A 12,973-nucleotide genomic window follows, 5' to 3' on the forward strand; every position below is an offset into this window, starting at 1 on the left:
ACTTTGAAGAAGTGATCAGCGTAGGACCTTGACTAGGAGAGAAGCTTGGATTATCTAGGTGTTCCCAGTCTAAACTTGTGGCTCTGTCAAAGTTGGAGAGCTTTTCCCAGATGTGGTTATGGAAGAGATGTCAGAGAGATGCAACACTGCTGGCTTTGAGATGAAGGGAGTCAGCCACAGGCTAAGGAATGTCGGAAGCGTCTAGAATCTGGAAAAAGCAAGGAAACAAATTTTCTCCTAGAGCATCCAAAAAGGAACACAGCCCTTACTGCACCTTGATTTTAGCCTAATGGTATCTGTGTCCGACTTTTAACCTACCAAACTGTAAGATATTGAATTTGTGTTACTCTAAGCCACAAAATTCATGGTAATTTTTTGCAGCAGTGATAGAAAACTAAAACAGTAGATGTGATTAAACTCTTTTGCAGGTGGAGAATTGAGGCGCTGAAAGTTTAAGTTATCTTACCTATAGTTCGTAAATGGTAGGCCAGGACCATAAATATATTCCATCTCAACTAGGAAGAACAGGGGAATGCACCATTTCCAAATAGAAAACTCAACATACTTAAGGTCCTGATGATAGTCACAAGTGTTCTTTTCAAATTTGGTCCATACCACTGAAAAACGCACTTAGCTAACTGAAAAGTTTAAACACTTCTGGTCTAAATCCCATAGTTCTGAGTGTCTTACAATCTGGAATGGAAATTAAAGTATTACATCTCCCTTTATAAGGACCATTTCCCCAAACTATTTGACACTACACAGGATGTCAAGTACTTTAAAAGAAAGAGCCAAGAGGGCAGCAAACTGAAAACTTACCTCCCAAACTTGCTTTGGAAGAGACGATACTGTCTTAAGCTGCTCAAGGATGTATGGAAAGAAACAAGAATCTTCTGGAAGCCATCAATACAAACTGTCTCTATTTCAGCTTTTATTTATATGACCCTACAGAACTGAGATGTTGTATTATTGAGATGAACACAATTTGTTACAGATCCCTTTTCTAAAAACTTGTTCATTAAGGACAAATGTCAAGTGACTAAAAAATCTAATTCTACATTTTCCAAATGCCTAAAGCTAAACTTCTGATTCATTTTTATTATCACCAAAGATGCAGTTGTTTTATTTCTTTCAGCATGTAAAATACTGAGTAAAGAAATTGCTTTCAGAAATAGTAATAGCAACATTGATTCCAATACTTAAAAAAGTGTTGGCTTTTCATACTTTTAAAAGTAAATTGCAATAATTTTGCATTTTATAATAAAATTATAGACATAATTATAGACCTAGTAATGCTGCCATTTTAATATGCAAAAATGTGTGTTAGGGCTTAATTATGAATAATTTATAATTTTTCCAGTTGACATATAAACTTCTATTTTTAAATAAATGTCCAGTATCCCATTTTCGAACTATGTGGTCAATATGGTTCAGTAAAGACAGATTAGTAATAACAAATTTTAATCCCAAATATTTTAGCTACAAAATAGCTACAAAATAGTGAAACTCATACAGTACTATGATAAAAATCTCTACTCTGGAGAATGCTAAGCTATAACTACCACAAGCCATTTAGGATTTGCTAATGAAAGATCACTGTAGCTTTGCATGTCCATGAGGAAGTCAGTCAGTAAAATAAAAATCACACAAACACAAAGACATTTCTGCCATGAAGCTCCAGGGGACCATATATTTCCCAGGAGAAGAGAGGAGAGGCATTTGTTTTATCTCTGAAGAGTATTTTACGTTGAAGACCAGAGATGCTAGTTTTCTTCTTTTTCTTTGATACGTATTTCATAAGAACCTATTATTTGTTGGAATATGGCAAATAATTAAGACCTGGATCTACTTTCAATAAATTTTCACAATCCTGTATACAGGACAGACATGTGAACAAATAATTTCAAACACATGTTAGGATTATTGTACTGTCTATCTAAGATAAGGGAGTAGGACCAAAGAGGAAGGCAGCAGTTATCCTGCTGCAGAAGGAAGAAGTGGTAACAAAGGTTTACAAAAAGGAAATAAGTGAGAGCCTTTGAGATCTTGCTCCCCGGTACGTATTGTCAGTTTGGCTCAAATAAACTCATAGAAAATTCAAAACACACAAACAAAAAGGAAATAAGCAAGCTTTGATTTGAAATATCAGTACCACTTAGACAAAGCATAACAGTAATAGCTGATGCTTTGGATTTCTTAATATCTGCTAAGTATTTGCATAAATTATCTCAATCACATCACGACCTATGATGGAGGTATTATTATTATCTCTATTTTGGAGAAGAGGCATTGAGTGGCAGAGAAGTTCAAGACTTTTTCCAATGATGTCTAGTCAGACAGGGGAGAACGGCATTTGATCCTTGCTAAAGCCTTCGCTCCAACTACTGTACTACATCGTTGCTCTCATATAAGGAGAGAAAGGCATTCCTGGCAGAAGATACATGTGCAAAATCCAGAGGTGTGAAATAGCATTGTGCTTTTGGAGAACTATAAACAGTCCTGCTGGAGCACAGGCTGTATTTGGGGAGTGAAAAGGTAAAGAGTTTGATGAAAGCACCAGGAACTAGACAAAAGGTATGGTATGTGCTGTGGATGTGAGTGATGTAATAAAGTACTATAAGACAACAGGTCAGGTGATCAATGAGAGAAAACCATAATAATCAAGTTAAAAGCATGCTGTAGACTGAGCAAAGCACAATAGTAAGTATCAAGAGGCGACTAGTGCTTAGCAAAAAAGTGATTACAAAAGGTGAACAGGATTTGGAAATGGATTAAGTGTGGTGAATAAATAAGAACATTAGAATGACTTTTGAGTTATAACCTAGGCCAAATTGGTAGATGCTAGTACCACAAACCAGGAAACAAGGAAAAGAGTTGCATTCTCAAAAGTTAGATTCCTTCAGTCTTCTGCCTTTGACAGTTTCATGCACATCTTTTTGACATGCCTATGTCTAGTGAACCATTGTGAAAGCCATAACTATTCATTAGAAATTTATGAGACAAGCAAGCCTTCTCCTTATACCTTTGTATGACCTTAGAGCAATAGTTTCCTCCTGCAAGCAAAAAAAAAAAAGAATTTCCCTCATCCCTACTCTTCATAAAGTCACTAAAAATATCAGTTTCATGGGTTTCCTTTTCAACCTATGGGCTAGAAAATCTAGCAAGTCGCTTCGAAAATGTTCGACACTTTTTCTGTGAGACATTCAAATTGTTTCACAGACATTATCTCACCAATAGTCATTCCAACCCAGTGAGGTAGGCCCAGGAACAATTTATTCCTATCTTTAAAGGGTAAAAAGAGGTTGAATGACTCATCTGCAGAGCTGGAAATAGAAGCTTAGTCTCTGGAATCAGCTGTGTGAAAAAACAACTGTCAAATGACTTCATAAACGAGTGTAAGTCAAAGGTTATTGATGTTTCATAAGACTTGAGTTGTTGGAGTCATTATTTACTGGTAAGCCAAGATCTCAGAAGTGGAAGATTTAAGGATGTTTTTTCAAAGTAGGAAATTTTTTTCTTTCTTTGTAAGCTTTCTGACCCATAGTATTCTGTAAACAAGAATCTTAAGATGATTTTCAGTATCAACGGAATATCCGCAGCATATAACAACAAGTCTATATTTATATTTAAGCAAATCAAGGTTTATATGGTATATAATGTGATGATGGAATTTAAAGTCTATACTTGTTTTGAGCTCTTGTTTGACCACTTTGCAAATTGGTGATCCTTGAGAGAAAACCTAAAATGTTCTTTTTTTAATCACAGAAATCACCAGTGTAGCATTTTATTTTTTCCTATAACATCATACTTTTATTTTTATTTTTTTCAATATATATTCCCAACCTAAAATGTTCTTAACCTCAGTGTTATCAAATAAGGGTATGTATCTACCAGAATAATTATTGTGAATATTAGAATTCTCCAAACTTTACAATCAAGTCATATATTAGGTTGCATTATTTTAATTCATGCTAGAGACCTCAGGGATATGAGCAAAACTTTTTATTTTTTGGAATTTACTTTGTCTATTTAAGAAACATATGTTTGGACCCAAGGGTATGGCAACAGTAACAATGTGGATCTCTTCAGTTTTCCTGGGGCAACTCAAATAATTTGAAATTAAAGATGATCCTATAATGAAAGTGCTTTGGAAACTGTAGATGGCCATAAAATATGCCTTGTCATTACTGTCATCATAACTTCTGTTTTAAGTGTCCTTAACTGATTTTATAACACAATAACCCAACTTCCCACAAAATTGGTCCTCTAATTCCTTCTATACATGGATTCCATCTGATGAACATACCTTTATTTCACTCTGGACTTCGTTCAATGTTTATAGTGTAACTGAGTGACTTTATTGTCTCCTTCTAGTTTCCATGCAGTAAAATGGGCCAAAAGTAGAGTTGTTCTGGTGTGAAGTGTCCGGGTTATTTCTTAACCTTTTCTGTCCTTTGCTATTTCTGATGGGTCTCAAATAGTGCTGTTTAAACCTCAAAATGTTTAATAATCTTTTAAATGAAGTGCCTATTTTTGTCTTTTCCCCTCAAGTGGGCATTTCTCTACCACAGAAGAACTCATGCATTACTCCACTGTGATCTGTACAAGGAGCTTCTTCAGACAAGAAAGCTAAGTTTTTCAGAATGTCCCCTCTGACTGGTAGACTAAGTCCTAGCTATACATCAAAGCTTTCCTGAGCAAAGTCCTTCTTCTCAGGATCAGTTTCTTCCCAGGAGTCTTCTTCCTCCATACACCTGTAGATTTGTTTCCCCAATCCGCACTCCTGTAGGTCAGTTTTGTAGAGGTAGCTGATGCCCAGGCCTGGAAACAACTTAGGGTCAATATAAACACAGATAAAAACTCAGAGAAATAATTTCATTATATGGATAAATTGTTATATTATTGCCAAATTTTGTGTTGGGGTTACTAGGTCTGTCTATCGCTGTGGTTTCCCTTCACATTATGCCATTTTCATAAGGTAAGCCCTGTAAAACTCATGCCTGAAAACCACCAGTTTGCTGAAAGTGTTTTAAATAGCAATAACTCCATGCCATTACAGCCCTAACTAAAATATTCCAAAACATTAATTCAAGGACTGAGTCAGGAGGGAAATTGGTAGAATCAGCACTAGGCCTCAGCTGATCAGAAGGCAAGAATTTAATTTTTGATTCTAAATCTTGATTCCAAATCCAAGTTATTTTATTCTTTTAGAAAATGCCGATACTTTTAGGACTCAGTCTCCTCACCTAATAAGAATAATCTTACATGCATAACCTTTTCATAGGGATGATTAATAGAAAATAAAGGATTTTAACTTCTCTGTTAAGGAGAGGTGAAATTTTTATAACCATATCATAAAACTAATGTATTGGCATCAATATACCAATACATTAACTAACATTGAAATATCATTATGTTATATAATACTTAATATACATTTTGTTGTATGTGAGAGATATATATGTATATATAATTATAATAAAATGTGTATTTTAGACATAAGTTGTAGTGTATGAAAGTTTTGGTTTCAGAAAATAGAGCCAGAATATTAAAGGCTAATAGGAAAATAGGCGGAAATAAAATGAAGAAAGTAATCATAAGGATATATTTAACAGGAAATTCTTGTCACATGTTCTGGATCCTCATTACTTTAACTCTTGGCAAATAAACTAACATTTTCATACATTTCTGCACTTTTAGTCTTTATGAATATATAACTACTTATCTAGAGCTAATATTCCTCATTTGTAAATTACAATTTGATTTGTAATTTAATTTGTAAAATAAAAGCAATTAAATTAGTATTTCTAGGACATTTTAATCTATCCTAAGATATTTAGGAAATAAAAGACTTAAAAGATATTTAGTCTTTGTTAAACAGGTTGAGAAACACTGAAAATATGCCCCTGTCTTGATGTTACACAATGTGCATTTATATTCACCAACTAACAGAACTGAGAAGACCTGGAGTAAAAAAAAAAAAAAAGCTTCTTATGTTTGCTTAATATAGCTCTTATCAAAGTAATGTGTGAGTGCTCAAAGTATTTAGCCCCATCCATATTCTCTTCCCCTTACTATTTTAGTGCAAACCGGCCCAACATCCATCTGCCAGCACCTGCTTCCCTTTACCTGAGGGCTTTCTCTATCCCTACCACCAGTGTTTTACCTGCCCATAAGAAAAGCAGAAATACTGAAGAATTAACTCCAACCTCATCCAGCCTCCCGCTTCAGGAGTTGCTGTGCTAGTGCAGGGGTCCCCTATTCCCAGGCCTCAGACCCGTAAGAGTCTCTGGCCTGTTAGGAACAGGCGCGCACAGCAGGAGGTGAGTGGTGGTAGGTGAGCTAGGGAAGCTTCATCTGTATTTGCAGCCTCTCCCCAGCGCCAGCATCACTGCCTCAGCTCCAAGGCAGATCATCAGGCATTATTAGATTCTCATAGGAGCACTGGTTCCTGGTGTCAAAAAGGTTGGGGACCGCAATGCTCATTTACTCTGATTCCCTCACACTGAGATGTGTGTTTGACACTGGCTTCCAGAGTTTCCCCAAGGACTAAGCTCTGGTCACCCTCAGTGGACTCTGGTACCATAATGTACCCCTTTGGCTGACTTTCCTTCCTGTCCTTCTTTCCTGATGTCTGCTTCACCTCCCAAACAAGCTATTTACACTCAGAGTCTGCTTGGGGTTGGGTGGGGGAGAAGGGAAGAGAATCTAAGACACATATTTGTAAATTAGTGAGCCACGATGTCTTAATGGCCATTCCCAGCTCCACTTTCCAAGGACACAAGTATATTAAGATTATTTCTGACAGTTTCAGGGCACAAGCCTCCAGTACCTGGCTTCTCTGAGTCATCTAATAAATGTGTCCTGAATAAATTAATTTCTCCAGAGTGCAATACCACATCTTTTTGCAAAGGAAAAAACATGAACTCAGAGAACACCACTTTTAACCTTCCCGTCTTGTGGGAGGCTTAATAGACATACTGTGTCTGAGCTGTTTTTCCACCCCCTCCTCGATAGGCCTCTTCGTCTCTCCTGCAGCACTTATCTCCAGTTATACCATGTATCAAACCCTGTTCTTCTCTCTCCACACTTTGTCTGTTGAATACATAAGAAATTCTTATTTCCTCTGTCTTTCCAACTCACCTTCAACAAATGAAGGAAAAGGAACTCATTAAATCCAGTAATAATGCCATTTTTTGAGAGCCTTCTAGGACATACACATAGCGATTTCATTAAATCTTGATTAAATCTTGATATAAATGATTTCATTAAATCTTCAAAGAAGTCACGAATAAATATTGTTAGCCCATTTTGCAGAAGAAGACATGGACTCAGAGAACTTAAACCATTCTTCCCAAAGTCATACAGCTACGTAAGGGCAGAGCCAAGTTTCTAAATGAAGCACGTAGGATGCCAAAATTCATCTCTTAATTTCAAATACCATATTGCTTCCAGTAGTAGTTTAGCGCTCTCTCTCTTTGCATTTTAAATAACACTTATTCATGTACTTCTAATACAGAAAAAAATACAAAAATGACACATTTCTTCTGCCCATAAAACCCCAATTTCCTCTTTGTTTTGTAAATTCAGGGTTATTTGGGGTATAATTACATACAGAAAAATTGCCCTATTTTAAGTGTACTGCCCAATGAGTTTTGGTAAGTGGTTTAGATTAAATATTAGGTCTATTTGATAAGTGGTTTAGATTAAATGTTAGGTCTATTTTGATTAAATATTAGGTCTATCACTTACTAACTTTGTGACTATGACAAAGTATCTAAGATACCATAAGCCTGTTTGCTTATCTTTAGAATGACGTAAATAATCATATCTGTTTTATTGTTATTGTTAAACCCAATTTCTAGCAAAGTGAATTAAGATACCAAAGTAATACTTCTGTAGACTTTTTGTGTGTGCGCGCCCAGAAAAAGTTAATAAAAATTTAATGTTCCTCATAGAGACAAGTTGAGGTGCTACGACAAACTTGATGATTGATCACTACGGTCAAGGTGACTTAATCAAAGTGCATAATTCATTTAGCTGATGAACTAAACAATGCTACAGGTCATGGAAAACGAGGTAGGATAGGAAACTGGGGTTTTCAGAGTCCATAGTTGTGCTCTGAAGCACCAGGGCTTCCTTTTCTTTCCTGTGTCACATTTTAAATAACTCCATCTTCTCTTTTATTGTCCTCCTTATTGGAAAGACTTTGTCAGCGTTGGTATTTTATCCACAGCTGTTATGAAAATACTATTTCTCCAATTGACAACTACCTTTCTCCCCATCCCAATTCCTCTGTGTTTTTCAAATGTCTTTGACATACTGCTGGAGATATATGTTAATGTTTGTTTTTAAATTCTGTGTTTATTTTCTAGAGTATATATGAAAAGGAAGAAGCATATTAAAGCTGAGGTCACAGAATCTTCTGAAATTGAACAAAAATTCGTTTTATTTTTCTTTGAAAAAAATTAGTTTTATCAAATTCCCACTGCTCATAACATCTGAGACTGAAATAATAACACAAAATTAAGTAAAAACGAAGTAGCTTTTTAAACATGATAAGCACTGTGTGCAAGAATTCATGGAAAATGGAAATTTCTTACCTGGTTGGTGAGAGTAAAGCTTGGTTTAATATTTCTGGAGAACCTTTTGGCAATATGTATTAAAAGCTGTAAAGAGTGAACATATTATTTACTCTTTTGATTTCTAGGAATTTATGTTAATAAGATATTAATTTATCTTGATGAAATAGTTACAAGGATATTGAACATAGCAAAGTTTACGATAGTGAAATTAAGAAATTAGTTAAATAAAAACTAGGTATTCACAAAATGAAAGGTGATGATCAACCATTGAAGTTAAAATGGAAAATGGATGAAAAATGACATAGCTCTCCAGAAAAACTTAATAACCCTGAAAGATATACAGTAATTATCAGAAACAAACAAACAAACTAAGGAAGGAAGGATATTAAAGATCTCTTTAAGGATATTAAAGATCTCTTTAATATTCTGAATTCCCAAGAGGTGAGTTATTTCATTCCTGAGAAGAAAGGTGCATACAGCAGTCCATGTGTGGCTCCTCTCCCAAAAGCCAGGAAATACCACCTGAGACCTAAAATAATCCATTACAAAAGTCTGTGAGAAAGATCTTTTGTTTATAATGAAAGTGATCTTCTATGGAATATGCACCCATCCTGGGAGAATGTACCCATGAATATTGGTGAAGGTCATTACCAAAATAGTGCAGAAATAAAATTGTTTATAGCCAAAATATGCAAGTGACTTTTGGAAAACCTAAGGATATCAGCCTTCAAGACTTTTATATTTTCAGGGGGTGGGAGGATTATGCTTCAGTGACAGGGATTTAGGGATAAAAAGGATATGACTGAGAGTCAGATAAAGTAACCAACTCAGAGGACATTCAAAATTAGAAATTTAATCTTCACATGGATTCCTTTAAGCCAGTCATTCCTTACTACCTATCTGGTTGTGGGAGACCTATCTAAATTTATTAAATGATGTAAATGAGCTGTGACTGAGTCAGGATGTACATAAAGAATAATCCTCAAATTGAAGTTGTGTCTCCAAGGGAATAGGCAAGAAAGGTTCCTAGTATGAATAATCAGATTGCCCAAACATAGCAATTTAGGAGCATGGAAATTAGTACCTACTCAGTGAGATTGCTATTTCCATGAAGTGAATTTTCTACAGAATCTGACTCTGTTCTTCAATTCATGTCTTATGGGAGGAGTTAAGGCGCTAGGCTAGGAAATGCATTTTCTTTGCTGGATATAAGTATTAATGAGGACTAGAAATAATAAGTGATTAAATTAGGTTTCTACTTTTTACACTCCCTTCTCTCCCTCAATTCTAAAAAGAAAGATCAATTTTGACCTTCGCCGATTTAGGGAATGTTTTTTGCAAAGTGGACAGTAGATCGTTCCTGGTCATCAGTTGTTGCCCAGAGGGTGCTCTTAATTCACAGAATTTTGCAGATATAATTGAAGATATGGGTCTTAATATGGATTATCTGCTGCTGACTGTAAGCATCAGAGATGTGTGGACAAGGAAGCAGAAAGATGAAGCAGAGGGGGAAATCAGAGAAATACAAAGTATAAAAAGAATTTATCCCCCAATACTAGCTAGCTTTGAAAATGAAGAAGACTTGAGGTAAGGAACTCAAAAGGCCTCTAAAAGCTTGAGTCAGGGGTTAGTATGGATTCGAAGCTCAATAAGTGTTTAGGGCTGGGATAGAGATTTAGAGGTCATTATCTTAGAGGAGATGAATGAAACTATGGGACTGGTGCCAAAGAAATAACATTACCCAAGAATGGATTCTTGGAGAATGAAAAAGCCTGGCACAAAATGTAGAAAACAGAACATTTTTTTAAAAGACTTTAATGAATGAACATTAAGGAAAATGAAGATATTTAGTTTGGTAACTGACCTTTAAAGCAATTTGCTTTAGTAGAGTGATGAAAATGAAGGGGATTCACAGTACTTCAACCACAGGGTACTAAGGAAGAAATAAGAAATATAAAAATAAAAATTGTCTTCATTTTTTCTTCTAGAATTTGTCTGAAAGAACTTAAAGAGTAGCTGTAAACAGAAATGAGATTTTAATGCAGACAGCATCTCAGAAACAATAAGACAATAATAATGGAAACTATCCTTGAAATAAAATTGACAAAACAAAGAAATAGATCAATACTATTTCTGAATTTAAGTTAAATAACATAAGCCATATATTTAAAGCACTGTTAATTTTATTTCTCATCAATAGATTTGTGTGTGATATTCAGTCGATATAATTTTGGCATAATACTATGTTACAACCATATAAAGTTTGAAAACAAATTTCAAATAACAGGAAATAATTGTATCTTAATATATTTTAATATTTATACCATTTTATTATATTGTGTTGGATCATATTGGTTCATATGAATATATATTTATATGTAATATATCCAAGAAAATTCTTTAAAAGGTACAGCCCTGCCAGATAGTAAATACATAAGATAAATCAAATGTTTTAGGACAGCACTGATAGAAAGATATTGTTAGGACCATAGGTAATTTTAGACTTTCTAGCAACCACATTTTAACAGTGTAAATAATAGAGGTGAAATTAATTTTAATATGTATTGTGCTTAATCCAATATATCCAAAATAGTATAATTTAATTAATAAATTTTATAAATTTAATAATTTATACTATTTAATATCCAAAATAGTATAATTTAATCTAATATATCCAAAATAGTATAATTTAACACATAAAAATGTTTAATGAGATGTTTCTAATACTTTTTTTCACATGGATCTTTAAAATCCAGTGTATATTTTACACTTAGAAGACATCTCATTTCAGACCAGTAACAGTTCAGCTGCTCAGTAGCCACATGTGGTTCTGTCCTGGACAGTACAGATTTAGTTAATTGTTTTTTTCCAATAGAATATTTTATTTCAAAATGACCATTCTATAATTTAAGATTCTGAAAAACTTTAATAGAAGTCACAATTAACTATCATTCAGTATTAGGATGTTTTAACTAAAAGAATTTTCACTTTATTATCTTTTTTTCTCCCAGCCTCTAGTTGAATTATTCTATTCATTCAGACTATGGAGATTTAGATCAGGTATATTTTCTTCCTAGTTTTTAAACATTATTTTTCTTAGTTTATGTGTATATAGATTACTGCTTATGCCATTATTTATAAACCAATTTCTCCAAGTTCTTAACATTAGTATATTATTCTTTGGAGTTGACATAGCCTCCCATCTTTAGCACCCATGAAGAAGGTCTCATAGGAGCTGCTGTCCTTCAGTTATTACATTCCTTCTACTTGATAGACTACAGTAGGTACAAAATTTGAGCTCCACACTTTCCATCAGATATTAAGATGCTGATTCTCTGGCTTCTCCCGCTGAGTATCATTAGGCCTTTGATTGTAGCTTTTTTCACTATTAGTTAGATCTTCTCACCAAGCCAATTATGAAGATTGTTTCAAATCTACAAATGCTCGTCTGTTGTGTTTACACAAGAATGCCCACTGACTTAGTATAATATTATTAGGATGTTCTTTTTGCCCCACTCAGGCATGCTGTAGACAGACATTTCTGCTATCTGTAGACGATGCATGTTGCTGTTAGAAGTGAGAGGCCAACCATATTTTCTCTCTCAATGAAGTTGATTAAACTATACTGCTTTGGTTATTTTGTTCTTTCTTTTACGTTTGACATTCAATAATGTAACAAGGTATGGCTTAAGTTTTTTTCATTCCGGATCTTTTTATTTTTGTCAAAAATGTGGTTGGCCCTTTAAATATGCAGATCCTATTCTTGCCTCAGGAAACCATTCTTTAATCATAATATTTTTTATCTTTTTAATATTAATTTTTATTAATTATATTTTTGTTAGAACACTTAGGACACTTGCATCTTTCCTTTGCTTTGCCATTACTCTAAGTAATTTTTTTATTTATTTAGTAAAATATCAATCTTTTTCCTACAGAGGAAACTTGATTTTTCAATTGTGAATATCTGATTCATTGATATTCTAATTTATATCTTAGTTTTTAAGTGATTTATTTATTCATCAATTTCTTTCTTTAGTTCTGCAGTCTCTATTTTTACTTCTCCATTGTTTTGTCTTTATATCTTTGCTATCTTGTCATATTAAATTAATTTTCTCAGTAAATGTTTCTATAGCGGTTTTTTTAAGTGTGAAATTTTATACTTAGAGGATTTGATTTTTTTGTCTTGGTATTTTTTACCTGTCTTATGCATATAAACTCTACTCCTTTTATTTTTTCTTCATCTACTATGTTAAAAGAGATTTAATATTATCTATTTTCTTTACTATATTATGTGAGAATCCTCCATCACTAGTTTTACCTTACCTGAAGACTGTTTGCCTTCTTCACTGATCTACAGTCTGTGTTCTTTATCTTTGTACTTAATATAA

The 12,973-nt window shown here is 34.0% G+C and overlaps 1 long non-coding RNA gene across 1 annotated transcript; it reads right to left on the reverse strand.

Annotated features, from left to right (window-relative positions):
• Positions 1-3,936: 3,936 nt before the first annotated feature.
• LOC111741302 lies at positions 3,937-10,520 on the reverse strand. Its single transcript, XR_002780959.1, has 3 exons — positions 10,450-10,520; positions 8,604-8,669; positions 3,937-4,821 (listed from the first exon to the last, which is right to left on the reverse strand). It is a non-coding gene; the product is annotated as an uncharacterized LOC111741302 (long non-coding RNA).
• Between the last annotated feature and the right edge of the window lie 2,453 nt (positions 10,521-12,973).

Source organism: Pteropus vampyrus, unplaced genomic scaffold, assembly GCF_000151845.1.
Source record: "Pteropus vampyrus isolate Shadow unplaced genomic scaffold, Pvam_2.0 Scaffold76, whole genome shotgun sequence".
Lineage (NCBI taxonomy): Eukaryota > Metazoa > Chordata > Mammalia > Chiroptera > Pteropodidae > Pteropus > Pteropus vampyrus.